We start from the raw sequence: 16,279 nt of genomic DNA on the forward strand, positions 1-16,279 counted from the left end.
AGACATGAATCCCCCCCTCTCCTGAGATATGCTGCCACCACCAGCATCAGTTTGGTGAAACCCTCGGGCGGAGGTCATCCCGAATGTCAGGACTCAAAATAGTGTGAGCCGCCAACAGCGAAACCTCAGGTAATTTCTGTGCTTGAGATGGATTGGCACATGAAAATAAGCATCCTGAAGGGCAAATGACACCAACCATTCCTGAAGTTGGAGGGCCTGAAGGATCTGAGAAAGAGTAACCATCTTGAAGTTGTCCTTCCTGAGGAACTTGTTCAAGTATCTCAAGTCCAAGATAGGTCTCATTCCTCCGTCTTTCTTGGGAATCAAAAAATATGGGGAATACCAACCGTAATTCCTCTCCGCTACAGGTACCGGTTCTATAGCACCTTTCTCTAGCAGGGTTAATATCTCCTGCTGTAGGAGCGGATCTGGAATCGTCAAATAGTGTTTTCCCGGTGTATTGTTGTGAGGCTACATTAAGAATGAAAGGCAGGAAGATGGCTGCCGACACCAGATAGACGTGCCAGCGGCGCTCTCGATACCCCCAAGCAACATATATATTTTTTTATTTAAAGCACTCACACAGCCCGCGGGCATCGAGGCGCTGTTACAGGAATGGTTGCATAGTTTTTTTTTTGTCTTAGTTGTGTATTTATAACGCGCTTAAATACCCAGAGGTTTCTAAGCGCGGACCCGGGGATCGAACCTGTGTTGCTTCGTGTCGTCTTATTTCCAAGGCAAACACGTTGCCGCTGAGCTATAATCCAGGGACATATAGCGGTTCCACCACCCCGCAGCAGTTCCCAAACCCCGGAAAACAAGAAGAAGGCAGCTGTGACACAAGGGGGTGAGGTGCCAGCCAGGGAACAGCGGAACTAGCCCCCCCGAGGAGATGCCGCCATTTGAGAGGAGGAGCCCGGTGGAGAGACCCGGACTGGAGGCCTGAGGGGAGTGCATATCAGGGAGGGGCACACTGCGGGACGTGGAGCCCGGCATTAGCCACCAGAGGAGGCGGGATAGCAGATTGTGAGCGTATGGAGCCTCGCCCACGAACAGGAGGAAAGAGAAACCGCCGGGCCAGCAGGGATTGAAGCGGAGCCTGGTTTGGAGGGACCTCGGACAGAGAGGAGTGCGGCGGACCCGAGGACACCGACGCCCCCTTGGAAGGAGCTGAACCGCTGTAGAGCGAGACGACCGGGGAAGAGCGGGAGCGCCAGCAGCGAGCCAGCCGACCTGCACGGCACACTCCAGGAAACGCTTCGCAGACAAACAGTGCAGATAGGTGGAAGCAGGTGAGCAGCAGCGGCGCGGAGGCCAGGGGGAGCAGGCAGCAGTAGAACATTGCATCCCAGGCCCCCAGTGATCAAGCGTGGCAGGTGAAGACCAGTAAGAAGTACCAGGCCACGGGGAGTGCTGGCCATGGTACTAAGGGCAAGGCTGAGGCATTCAGGGATTCCCACGGCCAACACCCGGAGGGGAGTTCAAGGCAAGGACCTAGGGGTGGATTTCGAATCCCACGCCTTGAGGAGTGCTGGCAGAGAAAATCCTCCCTGAGGCTGAAACGGAGCAGGTGGAGAGCGGGCTTCCTCCATAGCCCTCCCACCGCACATACCGTATCTGTCCGGAGAGAACCAGCAGAGGCGAAGAGTGGAGGAGCCCAAATCAGCATTGAATCTTTCGGGGCCCCCACAAGAAGCACAATACTAGTGCAGCTGGCATTGGGACATAATACATCAACCCTTACCCAACCGGAGGCGGAGGAGGATCTGCGAGGGAGACAGGACCCACATCAGAGGAAGGGAGCGGGCCGGTGTGGGCAGGAGAGAGGGCAAAGACCTAGCCTCAAGGAGGACACCGACAGAAGGGATCTGCCGGGTGCACAGGGGCAAGCCAGAGGGGGATCCACAACGTCTGAGGGAGCTCGCCTTGGCCACAACATGTCAACCAAACTAAAGGCAAGCAAATAGCGGTGCACACCCCCAGGGAGACATCCCTGGGACCCTGCCAACTATATGGACAACCAGAGAGCCCAATGAGACACTGAAGGGAGATCAGGAAGGGGAGACAGACCGCAGCACGCTGGAGGAAACAGACCCAACAGTGCCGATACCGCACCAGGACTTCCATGGGGAAATGCTCTCCTTGCAGTCTAATCTGGTTAAGACATTCCAGGACCAATTCCAGTTATTGAGAACAGACCTTAATGCAGCCCTGGGGAAGTCAAGCAGGAACTGGGCCAACTGGAAGAGAGGACAGACATCCTGGAAAGGGGCCTGCAGGAAGTGGATAGAGACACGTCAGCGAACAGTGAGGCTATAGTGAAGTTGGACATGGCGACCCAAAATCTGGAACTACAAATGGAGGATATGGAGAATAGGTCCCGGAGAGTGAACATTAGACTGAAATTGCTTTCGGAAACGGTACAAGACAAGAACCTGAAGGGGGTCGTTCAAAGCATCTTTGCAGGTCTCCTGGGGGAAGTGACCCAGAGTGCGGAACTAGACAAAGTCCACACAGTAGGACGCCTCAACAGAGATGCGAACGCCAGACCAAGGGATGTGCTTGCCGCAATGACAAGATACGGACAGAAAGAGTCAGTGCTGAGGGCGGCGAGACAACAGGAACCGATTAAATACCGGAATCAACGTATTGAGCTATGCCAGGACTTAGCAAGTAGCACCTTGGTCAAGCGCCGTCAGATGAGCCCGTCTTACCGTCTTAGCAGCTCTCTGAGAAAAGGGGATTAGATACAAATGGAAATTTCTCTTCGGACTGCTCTTTGAGTGGGGGGGTTGGGCAAAGACGCATAACCACGGTGCAAGAAGGGGTGGATATGCTACACCTCGATCTCGAACAGGAGCAGAGAGAAGCCAAAGTCGAGAGAGCGACAATTGCGGTAAGACTGTCAGGCAAGATGAGACCGAAGCCATGGGAATGGTCCACAGTCAACGACAAAAGGAAAAGGAAGGCCGCGCTTCGTGGCCCATCATATAGGGAGAGGGGCGAGAAGTCGAATGATGAGAGGGAAGAAGCACCCAGCGCGGGGAGAGCCCGGATTAAGCAACATACAAAGGGGTGGTGGAAATAGAAAGGAGACTAAGGGCAGGGGGAAGGGGGCAAAACACCATGGGACCAGCAAGGAGGATGAGGCCCGAAGAGAAGAATGGGAGAGGAGGGAGGGGGTTGAGTACCCAGCCAGGGGAGGGGGAGGGAAGTGGGGTAGGGAGGGCGGCTTAAGGGGAAGGCGAGTAGGACTACTACGGGGGGAAGCGCAGGGGTGGGAAGGGTCAAGGGGCACAGGGGTATAAGGCAGGGAAAGGATCAAAGGGGCCACAAGCGGGCAAGGGAAGTAGCTGGATAGCTTACCATTCAAGTGGTCAACTCATAACGTTAGGCGGCTAAATTCCCCCCAAAAAAAGAAAAAGCTAGAACAGTGTACGAGAAAGGAGGGGCTGGACATCTTGGGGCTGCAGGAAACGCATCTCATGCATAAGGACCAGGGGCGACTAAAGCTGTGAGGATACGACCAGATTTTGCATGCGTCTGGGAGGAGTAAGATGGGGGAGAGGGGTAGCCCTAGCCATTAGAAACACGGTGGAGCTCAGAATCACAGGAGTCCTGCGGGACAAAGAGGGCAGGTACATCATTGGCAAAGGGGTACACCAGGACAGCCCATATACCATAGCGGTACTGTACGCACCCAACACAGGACAGGAAAGGTTCTTGAGGCGGTTACTAGGAGTTCTGGAAGAAGAGGCTCAGGGCCAGATAATTATGATGGGAGACCTCAACATTGCCTGGGACAGGGGGTGTGACAGATCGGGGGCACGGTGAAAGGGGGGTGCAGTGATGTCAGCGGAATTAAGGGAGAGGGTTGTGAGAGCAGGGCTGCGGGATGTATGGCAGGAGTTGGAGAGACGAGGAGGGGTTCACTTTCTTATCTGGTGTGCACGGGTCACAATCCAGAATTGACTACATTTGGGTTTCGACAGCCTTGGTGGGGCTGGTCCGGGAGGTGCAGACGGGTCCCATCGGAAGAGCGGATCACAAAGTGGTGTCCATCCAAATGGATTTAGGGCATAAGGGCAGAGGGGTTTCGGGATGGAAATATCCAAAATCTCTACTTCGAGACCCAGTAATTAGAGAAGAAGTAGGAGGGAAAATCAAAGATTTCTTTGAAACCAACAGGAGGGTGACACGGGGGAAAATACAAGATGGGAAAAGCTACACTCGGGAGAATTGATAGCGGCGAAAGCGCAGAGGGAGAAGCAGCTCAAGATATTGGAGGCACAGCTTGAGGCAGAGGTGGAGGCGGCAAGGCAACAGGCAGGTACAACCTCGACTAGGTCCTCCATGAGGGAGTACAGACGAGCAATAGGGCAGTTGGAAGTCCTCCGAATAAAAAGGGCGGAAGGGGCATTGCTCGTCGTCCGCTAAAAGTACTATGCTAAGGCAAATAAGGTCAGCGCCAACTGGCGCGTCTACTGAGGGGGGTGAAGGCAAAAAACGCTATCACAGCCCTGAAAACGGAAAATGGGGAGCAGGTCACGAGGGTGGGCGACATCCTGGAAACTCTTGCACAAATATATGAATCCTTGTACACCTCACAGAATCCCGAGGCCCACCTGCAGGCGGAATTCCTAGGAAAAGTGAATTTGCACATGGTCGGAAGGGAAGCTCAGGAAGCCCTTCATAGGGAGATCACAGAGGACGAAGTGCGGAGGGCGATAGGTAACCTACCCTTGAATAAGGCCCCAGGGCCAGACGGTCATACGACAGCCTTCTACAAAACCTTTGCATCCGAACTAACCCCTCACCTAACATACCTCTTCAATACATTCAAACACACAGGTTAGATAACTCCATCAATGTAGGAGGCTAGACGAACCCTTACTCTGAAACCCAATAAAGACCCGGAAGAGAGAACATCTTACAGACCTATAGCGTTGATTAATGTAGACGCTAAGATCTACACAAAGATCTTGGTGAACAGGCTGGAGGCCCTTCTCCCGGACCTGATCCACCCGGACGAGGTGGGGTTCATAAGAGGCAGGCAGATAGCGGATAACATCAAGAGGGTGGCCCACCTATTGGAAAAGGCACAGAAAACCTACACTGCCGCGGTCCTCTTGTCATTGGACGCAGAGAAAGCGTTTGACCGCGTGGAGTGGTAATTTCTGTTCTGGGTAATGCAGAACAAGGGTCTCAGGGGGGATTTTTTGAAGATGGTCCAGGTCAACTATCAGCAACCGTCAACGAGAGTGGCAGTGAACTGAGCCATGTCCAGACCCTTCAGGTTGAGCAGAGGTACAAAACAAGGATGCCCACTATCCCCAATGCTTTATGCAATCTATTTAGAACCTCTGTTACAGGCGATAAGAGGAGCAGAAGGGATAAAGGGCATCCCATTTGGCGGGGAGCAACACAAAGTGGCCGCGTTTGCGGACGACATACTGTTCACTCTGACAACCCCAATGGAGTCTATTAAGGAAAGCAGGGCCCTGTTGGAGAAATTTGAGGAGGTCTCAAGCTTGAAGATTAACATCGGCAAGTCGGAATTGTTGAATGTAACCATAAGAGCGGGGGACAGTGAGGCACTGAGGGCAGCCACCCCTTTCGTGTTGAGCCCGGGGGGGAATTAGGTACCTGGGGGTGAAGATCAAGGCCACTCTGGCAGGTTGGTACGCAGCTAATTACCCTGCACTACTGAAAGGGGTTAAGCAAAATTTCCATAAGTGGAGGACCCTCTGAGTTTCATGGGTGGGAAGACAGGCCGCAGTAAAAATGGTGACACTTCCGCGATTGTTGTACCTATTCCAGGCGATCCCACAAGCGGTACCAGCACATTTTTTCAGGGAAATAAAGGTATTGACCAATGAATTCCTTTGGGAAGGAAAGAGGGCATGGGTCAGTAGGCACTGATGGCACCAAGGCAGGAGGGTGTCATGCAAAGGAGTACCCTACCGAGCTGCCTCCTCACCTTGCTCCTCGGAGGTGCTGTTTCTCGAGTCTGTAGTCTTCCTCCTGCTTGTTCTTCTTGGACGGGTTTCCTCTTCTTCTTTAGGCTTCCGTTCTTTCTTCTCGTGCAAATAGGATCTAGCTTCCTTAGAGGCTACCCTGACCGGATTGGGAACCTGGCCAAAGGGAACTCCAGGGAGCCGATCCTTGAACCCAGGGAAAAAGCCAAAGGCACCAAAAAACCCTGGTAGATGGTAAAGATAGCAGCAGCAGAACCGGTAGGAGTAGCCGCTGGTAAGTCTTGCATCAATCCCAGAAGAACCGTACCCAAGTCCGCAGCCACTTTACAAACTCAAGATGGTACTTGGTCGGCTATAAATGCAGGTCCTCTACATACGTGAAGACAGGAGGATATGATAATGTCCCAAGTATGTGTATTCCACCAGAGGAAGATGGTTTAGGAAACATGGAACAAGAATTTGAACAGATGAAAGGCAGCAGAAGGAAGAAACTGAAAAGGTAAGTGCTAAAATAAGAAAAGGTGAGTGAGCTAAGAATAGCTGAGAAAGAGTAGAAGCAACTACCGAAGGACGAAAGAAGCTGGAAGAACGGATCACAGAAGTGAGCCGTAACTGATAAGTCAATCCGAGGCAGACCAGAGAAAGGAGCACAAGACGCTCCGAGAATAGTGGAAACGCAGGGGAGACAAGCTACAGTTATTTAGACAGCATGACTACAAAGAATGAACGGCGCGAGGAGCGCAGACCAAAGGGCAGAGAAAGGAGCACATAAGTGCTGAGAGAAGGCAGTGAGAGGTGAAGAAGCACGGGAGGCAAAAAGGATACGAAAGTGAATAACTCGAAGGATAGAAAATAGCAAGTTTACAGAAATGTAGAAAAGGTACCGAGGAGGACGAGAGAAGAGAAGCAGCTGAAGACAACAGGAAAGAATAAAAACCAGGAATCACAAGAAGGGCTAAACTGGAAGGACGCAGAGACGTGGAGCGGCAGGGAATACTGTAAAAACACAGCGACGAGGTCCAGGAAGTGACGGATACAACGCACCGTTCCAAGGTGACAGTGCGTTGATAAACAGTGAGCGGCCATGTTACTTGAGGACTAGACCGCGTTGTTAATAGCGTCCGGTCTGCAGTCTCCACAGATGCCACATCTTCCAAGGGCAGCGCCTGACAGAAGGAGGGCTAGCGTTTCCAAATTTCCAACATTACTATGAGGACACGCAGCTTAGAGTAATTAGGGAATGGTTGCAAGAGGGGGAGAATACCCAAAATAAGCAATGGGTGGCGATGGACAGGGCGGTGGTGCACCAAAAGCTGACTGAAGTGTTGTGGCTACCCAAGCAGCATAGACCAAAACACATGTATGAGAGCACCATAACCAAATTGGTAGCAGACAATTGGGATAAGTTGGTAAGGTCTAGGGGCATCACGACCTTCCAATCCCCCTTCACGCCAATATTCAATAACGGGGACTTCACACCCGGCTTAGAGAAGGGAGCATTCAGACAATGGCAAGAGGGAGGGCGCAGGCAGCTACGGGATATGTTTAAGGGGGAGAACATACTCATTTGAGGAATGCAAAAGGCTCTTCGCGGTAAAAGAAGGGGAGAGGCTCCGGTACGTGCAAATACGGCATTGGGTACTGCAGCCCGGAATCAAAGAGGCAGCGGTCAGGAAGACATCACAGTTCGAGAGATTCCTCTTAACCAATGACGGCACAAAGGGGCGAATATCTAATCTGTATAGGATCTTAGACGACGCAACCCCCAAGTGCCAATGGCCGTATATGCGGGAGTGGGAGCGGACTTTGGGGAGGGAAATTGGAAAGGAGGGATGGGAGAGACTGTGGAGAAGAATCCCCAAACTGGCTAGAGCATCCCAGTTACAAGAAGCATGGTATAAGGTACTGTTTGGCTAGCACTCCACCCCGGCCCGCCTTCATAAGATAAAAACCGTAAACATCAGGGGACTGTTGGAGGGAGTGGGGATGGAGGGCACGGTGGAACATATATGGTGCCCAAAAATAGAGCCATTCTGGAGGGAGGTGCAAAGGGTGCAGGAACAGGCATATGGGACAGGAGGAGGCGTGGCAATAGGAGAACCCAGATCTTGTGCAAAGACAAGAGTGGTATCAACATTGGCGACTATGACAATAGCACAAGGTGGAAAAGTACAGAGGTCCCCATGTTGCAGGACTGGCTGTAGAAAATATGGGAAATCATGGGCCTGGAACGGGCGACCTATGCCATGGACAACAAACTATGCAACTTTGCAGGAGACTGGGGAGAACCTTTGGCCTTTCTCAGAGATGATTTTCGAGTTGGGTGGTGTCCCCACCGCCTAAGACTTCTGGACTTACAATGAAGCATGGTGTACCTTCCGCTAAACAAAGGGAACAAGGAAGGCCTAGGAGCTGCCCTCAGGGGGGCGGGAGAGGAATTGGGGGTAAAGAGGGACCAGTTGGGGAATTGTTTAACATGTTGTAAAACCAATAAAAAGAGTTTTTTTAAAAAAAGAATGGAAGGCAGTAACCCTGGGCTATTGTTTCCAGAGCCCAGGCATCTGAAGTAATGTCTCGCCATTCTTGCAGATGCTGAGACAGTCTGCCCCCCACTGGTGTTTTGTGACGCAAACTCTCAAAGCGGTTTTGAGGAGGTTGCTGCAGCTGCTGATGGCAGAGAAGCTGGAGCTGGCTTTGCACTTTTACCTCATCCACCACGAGGGATTTTCCTTTGGCCTCTTTGACTGGCCATTCCTCTCGCCTTTCCAATGAGAAGTAGTAACGATAGGATTGTCCCCTCCAAGATTGTCCTGATGAACGAAAAGGCTGAGGTTGTCTAACAGCGGCCCCGAAAGATTTGGCAGACACTTTTGAGGTCTGCAACCTCTCAAAGCTCGTGTCTGCCTTGTTGCCAAAAAGGTGAGACCCATCAAATGGCATGTTCAGAAGACGGGACTGCACATCTGGTGCGAACCCCGACTTCCGCAACCACGCAAATCTGCCCTTAACCGTGCTAGCAGCCATGGACCTACTGACGCTGTCTGCAGTGTCCAATCCAGACTGAAGGGATTCACGCATGGCATCCTTTCCATCTCTAATGATAGCTAGGAAACCCCCCCTTTCCTCCCCTACTAGTATGTGCTTCGCCGCCATAGAGATGCACTCCCACAGAGTGTACGAAAATTTGGCTAAAGCACAAGTGGAGTTGGCCGACTTCAAGGCCATACTGCCAGCTGAAAATACTTTTGCATGCCCATCCATCCACACGCGTGTCGTCCCTATCCAGAGGGATGGTAGGCTACGCCGCTTTGTTAGACGAAGATGTGGCTGCCTGGACCACCAGACTCTCGGGAGTGGGGTGTTTGGACAGATAGCTGGGGTCGCTACAGGAAGGGCGGCATTTTCTAGTGACGGATTTATCCACAGCAGGGATAGAATCCGGGGACTCCCAATTCTTGGCCACCCTATTTTGCAAGGCCACATGGAAGGGTAAAACTGGGTCTGTAGGTGGACCGTGGTCCAGAATGTCTTTAAGATCATCCTGAATAAACTGAGCTGGTGGTTTGGCCCAGCCCAAATAATCTACCACTTTTGACATTAGGTGTCGATAAGAAGAGTCTGCATGTTCACCGGCTCTGGTTTGCCAAACTCAGTCTCTGGCGATGTATCCACACCACTTGCATTGTGAAGTGTGTCAATAAGGTCTTTCATTCTACTTTCCTCAGAGATTAGACACTCTGGCACATTAGAAGTACCAAACTCCAGACCAAACGGAACCTCCTCTTCCTCAGATCTTTCCTCTTCTTCAAATATTGAAGACAAGGATTTAAAGTACTCCTTCTTGGGCAAAGGAGTTTAAGATTTTTCAGAAGGTGGAGTCCGTTTTGTGAAAGGCTTTGGTTTAGCAGCTTTTTCTTTTGCTGCAACACAGGGCTGAGCTGAAACCTTAGAAATCTCGACAACCACCTTCGAAGATTTCACCTTTGGAGTATGTGGAGACTTGGACGGCGTCAAAGACCTCGAGGACTCGTCACGACTCGAGTGACTCTTTTTTATCAGAGACCTCGAATGCTCTCGATGGGTTTTTCTTCGATCACCCGGGCTCGAGGGTGCACGAGTGTCGGAACGGGAACGTTCTCGGCCGGCTTCCGAAGAAGGCGCAGAGACTTGGCCTTCTAAAATACTTTGAGCATTTTTAGGCGAAATGCCTCCCACTCTGCAGAAGAAGAATGCTTGGCGGGATACCTACATTTTCTGGGGGATTCGTCTGATGACGATGAATATGGCGATCGGTTGCGTCGCTTCTTCGATCTCTTCGTCGAAGACGATGAGTGGCGGGAGCCACTTCGGGGTCTCGTCCTCTTTTCCTCACTCTTGCACCGAGGAGAATGAACTCCAGACTTGACTGTCAAGGATCGGTCGGATTTGGATTTATGACCCACCTGTAATTTCCCCTTCCTCTCTCACAGGGCTTTACCCATCATCGCCTGACACTTCGAGCAGGCCTCCGTGTCGTGGCCTTCTCCCAAACACCACAGGCAAGATCGATGCAAGTCTGTGATGGACATCTTTGAACTGCTTTCTTTGCACTTCTTGAAACCCGAGCAAGGGGTAGTCGTGGTCGATGATGAGGACATCTTCGATGATTTTCTTTTGAAGAAACGAAACTACGTAGTAGAAATACACTAACGAGGTGCGCAGAGTCTCCGAAGCAACACGTTTTCTGTGGAAAAACTGAACTGAGGCCAAAGGGCGCAGCGTGTACTTGTACACCCGATGACATCACCCTCGACGGGTGCCTTCGAGGAACATCGACTCGATGCCATCGATGCACGGCGCCCTCTGCTGAAAACATTTTTCCGAAGCTAGACTTGAATATCAAAGATGAGGAATACGTTGGAGGACACAATCCATTCGAAATATGCATTTACTTAAGAGATTAATGTTGAATATATTGTTTAAATGTTAGTCCGTTTATTTTTGTGATTGTTGTTATATTCTTGTATACTTTGTGATTACACGTGTATATATCTACTATTGATGAAAACTGTGCCACGTCCTTTTAACATTTTTTTATTTGTATTTGTGACTTTTGTTTTGGATCGGGCATACTTATTAAGCAGGCTGCAACCATTTGCTGAGGCCCACCTCTGGCCACACCTTTTCTCTGCTGCAAAACCAGGGACTGCAGTGATGCTTGATGCGTTTAGAGCTTCTTCGTGGAACCTTTGAAGAGTTAATTCATTTGCCATCAACTTCACCTTTTGGATTAAGGCAGAAGGTCAGTCGATCACATTTGGGGTTAAGTGGGAGTAGCTAACAAGAATTAAACATATAACTATAAATCCCATGAGAGAGGAAGATAAATAATGGAACAAAGCAATGACAAAGACATATGGTTGGATTTTCTAATTGCATATTTGTGTTGGAAAATAGGTGGAACCATTTTATTTTAAGGGTGCAGCATTACATATGCGGGAGCTGGCTTCATATGCAATCACACCCTCAAATGCCCCAGAAATGCCATCTAATGCTAGTTATTATCTCACATGCATCATGTACTCATCACATGTAATGTGCAGCCTCAATGTCTATTTGGTGTCATCATATGTCAAGAAGAGTCTCAAATGGCAAAGTAATGACAACCGATGGTGAGATGCAGTATTCCCCCCTTTCCCATGCCAATACCCCATCCTATTTTATAGGATTCTCCAATGTTCCAACTCCCCACACCCTTTCTACACAAACACTGGGCTGAGGAAGAGGATGACTGAGAGTAAAGAGGCTATCACTTACATATCTCATTGGACATATACCGTTAATCAGGTCAGGCAAAGTCAGGCACTTGACCATAATCACATACATCTGAAACCCATTAGCGCCCCCCACACGGATAAAAGGCGGAACATAGGGACACACTCTGAGCAAGGTGAGACACGAGAAGGAGGAGATATTCCGCAGCAAAGGTGAACCCACTGGAGCAGGATGACCGATCGAGGGACCAGAGCGAAGGGTAGGGAAACCCTGAAGATCCCTGCAGGAGGCCGTTTCCTCTGGGAAAACCATGAAGGATACGCCCAGAAAGCCAAATCCCAGACAGGAAGAAGCCTGCATTGTGTGTCAAGGATGCCAGCGACCCTCCCGGGTGAACGACAGAGTTGGGGAGGCAAGGCCAAGCCTGTGGTATCAATCTTGACTCATGAACTAAAGCCGCAGAGACAAGAAAGGATGCATGCACCAGCTGAGTTATCGAAAGGCATGAAAGGCCGGTTTGTGTCAAGGAAAGATTGAAGCTGCAACAGTTTATCTCACAATTGAAGGTTGCGCGCATGCTGATGAGATGCGAAAAGAAAGCAAATCGGTAGTAAACTTAAAAGTTACTGATAACTGTGAAGCCAGTGATAAAGAGTAGTGGAATGGTCCGGCAAAAGGAAGTAGCCCACTCGAAAGTCTCCACGAAATGTTTGATGTCTTTTTATAAAGCGGCAAGTGAAGGAACTCTGAAATGGGCAGTGGTCAAAATTAATCCTGTAGAAAGGGGAAGTTAAAAGGTGATTGCTTTAAGAGAAAGATCTCTTTGAACTTTGCTGAGTGTGTTCTGGAACTACCAAAACCAAGAGACACTGGGGCAAATAACATAAGGGGGAGCGGAAGTGAAAGTCAAAGTGGTCCTGTGGAGGTCTTTGGAAAAAGCCTTGCACACTCGAAAGTCTTCGACATCAGTTAAAGGTCCGAGCTTGACTGAGGGAGACTGGGAACATGAAATAAGTTAGGGGAAGGGAACCCCTTACGGATGTGAATGAAAATTGGGGAAAGGAACCCCTGCAAGTGCCGTGATTGCGAGGCCCAAGCGCGGCTGAGGGAGATCTATGCAGAATAAGGTACTTTATGTTGAGAGGTCTGAGCCGACAGAGGGAGACCTACGTGAATGTTTGTTGAACTGTGAAAGAACTTTTGGAGACCTGGAATAAGTGACTTTAACGTGGAAGAGTGTGTCATCCTGTTTACGGGGGCCGCCTTACTCTATGCTGTCCAACGTGGGGAGGAGAGCTGACTCAGCCACCTTGATGCTTTATGTTATAACACTGACTTTCCTTTGCATACACATTTCCCTTTACACACTTTGGGCCTCATTACGAGGTATGCAGTAGATGGATAACGGGGCCGGTAGGGATGCCTGTCCCGTTATCCCTCTACTGCCCCATTACAAGGTTTTACCAGGCGTCCTTGACGAGTCCCGCGAGCAGACCAGGATGCAAACAACGGGCCCGTCATTAACGAGCCTGTTGCTTGCATCCTCCCCATTCCCATTGAGCCCTATGGGGGCCCGAATGGGAATGGGATGTACCGGGCCCAGGCCCAGGTTCTCGGGATGAGGAATTACCAGGCCCTCCAAGGTCGGAATGGCCTGGTACTTCCCCATTCCGGGAACCCGGACCCGGTACCCGGTATGGGGGTAGCCATGGCGCTAATAGCAGCATGGCTACCTCCATACTTGTAATGAGGCCCTTTGTGTATTAAAAATAGGGCAGGCATTAGGTTTTGTTAGTATAGGTCATTTTGATTTGATATAGACTGACTAGGACTGCGTTTTCTTTATTAGTTGATGGTAGAGACTACTCCCATCATAGCGGTAGGACAAAGTAGGAGTTTTTCCAAACCCCGAGAATTTAATAAAGGTTTTGAAACTTGTATTTGTATTTTTTTTATTTATATAGCGCACCTGGCCCAAGGGCATCCGGGCGCCTCATTTAGGATACAGACATAATAAGCATAATAAGCATTTACAGATAATATACAGAAGAAGGCATTAACAAGTAGAACTATAGTTTCACATTATATGGACATCAATATTACATATGTACAGCAGAAAAGAGACGGCTTGCCTGAGCATAAGGGTGGTTAGTGAATAGTCTGACTGAAGGGGTGGTCATGGGCAGATAACCAGACTTTGGCTTACCTTTTGAACGCTGGGAAGGAGGGTTCCGATTTGAGTGTGTTAGGTAGTGAGTTCCAGAGTTTCGCCGCCAGGACTGGTGTTACGCAGAATCCTGTGCAGTTCCCTTGGGGAACACTGCAAAAAGATTAAGACTACAGGAGTAAGCAGTAAACCCAATTGGTAGCAGTCTGTACCACCCAGATTTACCTGGTAGCTGTGGCTGAGCAGTCAGACTTCTCTCAAGAAGAGTAGGGCAGTATATAGAGTATACACAATAGGGCTAAAAACACTGTAGAGCAAACAAACACTGACCACAGCTTTGTATAAAAAGTATATAATTATTTATTTAAAACACACTTTAGGTAATATACTAGCACTCTAAATCAAAAGCAAGTTAAAACACAGTCAGGTAAAGTATACACACCTCCCTTGACAACTATTAGACAAGTCAGAGTTCAAACACCATGATTTGTTAAAACAGATGTGAGCGCGTAACCTAATGGCACTCCAATAGTTCAGTTAAAGGAAGAGAAAAAGGCAGAGCATAGAAATAAAACAGGTCCCAACACTTTTAGGAGTTCTCAACAAAGGAATAAAGGCAGTATATACTGTTGAGCCAAAGTTCATAGGCCAGGCCCACTTTAAATGGAGCAAAGCGAAATGTGCCCAGGGTCACAGGGTTTAAATGCACTAAAAGTATTTGCAGAATGTTCAAAAGAGGTTGGAGTGCTTCAAGAAGGTAAAGTTAGAAGGTCTGGGGCGAACCCAGTTGGAAAGCCAAGGATGTAAGGGTCACCTTTGGCAAACCGAAGAAAGGGAGGCCAGGCAGGACACAGTACCTTAAAGAGAGGAAACTCCAGCGGTGGCAGTTGTTCCTGGCAGTGGTTGCAGTTGGTTGTTTCGACCAGGGGAAGAGAGGATCTCGTCGAGGAGGAAACATGGAGTTGTTGCACTGCACAGGGATGAAACCAGCTGCAGCGTTCGTCGATAAAAGGTGCGTTGCTTTTATTCATGGTCAAAGAGGTGAAGCTTGGCTATCCGGCCGCCGGGTTGCTTGGCACGGGCTATTCGACCAAGAGACGTCTTTGGAAGGCGAAAGGGGTGAACTGGTTGGTCCAACCAGCTCAGAGGAAGAAGACTCGTCCAGCAGAAGATCTTCTCTTGTCGTCGGGAAAGTGGTGAGGTAGTGAAGCAGGGCTTCACCGGTGGTGTCGTCGTTGCAGATTGCTCAGCTTCTTCCCTCTTCGGATTCTTAGGTCCTGAGGTGACTTCTGAAGTTCCAGTCCCAAAGGCCCTGCTTTTATGCAGAAAAACCCCCATTCAACAGCCTAGCTGTCACTCACACATGCTAAGTGGTGAGCCGGGCGCCTCACCACTGGGCCAATCAGAATAGAGCGTGACGTGGGTTGCTAAGGCAACGCAGTCCAGGGTGCCAATTCCCCTCCCCACCCATCCTGTGGAACCCAGACAGAGTGGCACCATTTGGAGGGCTTCTATGTAGAAGCCCGCCAAAAAGTGGAACAAAGAGCTCGACCTTGGTCAGAGTTACAAAGACGGACACAAATGCCATTTTAGAAAAGAGTTCTGGCAAAAAGACCCAACCGTTAATTTAATATGAAATAAATAAACCGGCGGTATCTTTAACATTGCACCAAAAAGTGGTGCGTTTAAAATCAATGGGAAAATCCCATAGAGAATATTCCGTTGGAATATTTCGCGTGGTAACCACTGCCACCAGCCAGAAACTCGACAAGGGGGGACTGGACAGTGCCCTTTTGAAAACAGACCCAGGGGCAATATAATCAACCCCTTCCAGTACTTCCACAATATGATGTTTTGTACTGGTTCTGTTCACAATTTAGGACTAGTAAAGTCAATGGTGACTTTACATGCCCTGGGAGACAGTAGTCAGTCCCAGGGTATGGAGTCTATGTTTGGGGGTCACTATGACACCCCTGTGTTACTGCACTGAGGGTGTTGTGTAACACATACACAAAAACAGATGATACCATATGGAGTAAAAAAAAACATAGCCCATAAGCACACAAAAAGTCAAACATACCTCAAATCATGCCTAAGAGTGGGAGGAAAAGAGTCTCACTCTTAGCAGGAGAAAAAAACAACCCCCAAAAATCCAGCAAAGCTGCCTGGGGACTGACTAGGTTTGGGACATTAGCCTTATAAGAAAATTCTCCCTACCAACTGGGAAGCTGATCCCCGTCCCCTGATCTTTGGAGGTTGAAGTGGGGTATAGAGAGGCGGTTAGACCGGGAGCTTCTGAGGGGACTGTTAGAGGGGTGTATAGTGAATCTATTGGCCAGGTAACTAGGTGCTTGGTTGGCGATGCATTTATGAGTTAGTG

The 16,279-nt window shown here is 49.6% G+C and overlaps 1 protein-coding gene across 1 annotated transcript in view; it reads right to left on the reverse strand.

Moving 5' to 3' along the window:
* LOC138453438 (lebercilin-like) overlaps window positions 1–16,279 on the reverse strand; it is a 1,169,225-nt gene that overhangs the window by 600,916 nt on the left and 552,030 nt on the right. The gene's annotated exons all lie outside the window — the stretch shown is intronic.

This window comes from Ambystoma mexicanum, chromosome 4p, assembly GCF_040938575.1.
Source record: "Ambystoma mexicanum isolate Mex_15411 chromosome 4p, UKY_AmexF1_1, whole genome shotgun sequence".
Classification (NCBI taxonomy): domain Eukaryota; kingdom Metazoa; phylum Chordata; class Amphibia; order Caudata; family Ambystomatidae; genus Ambystoma; species Ambystoma mexicanum.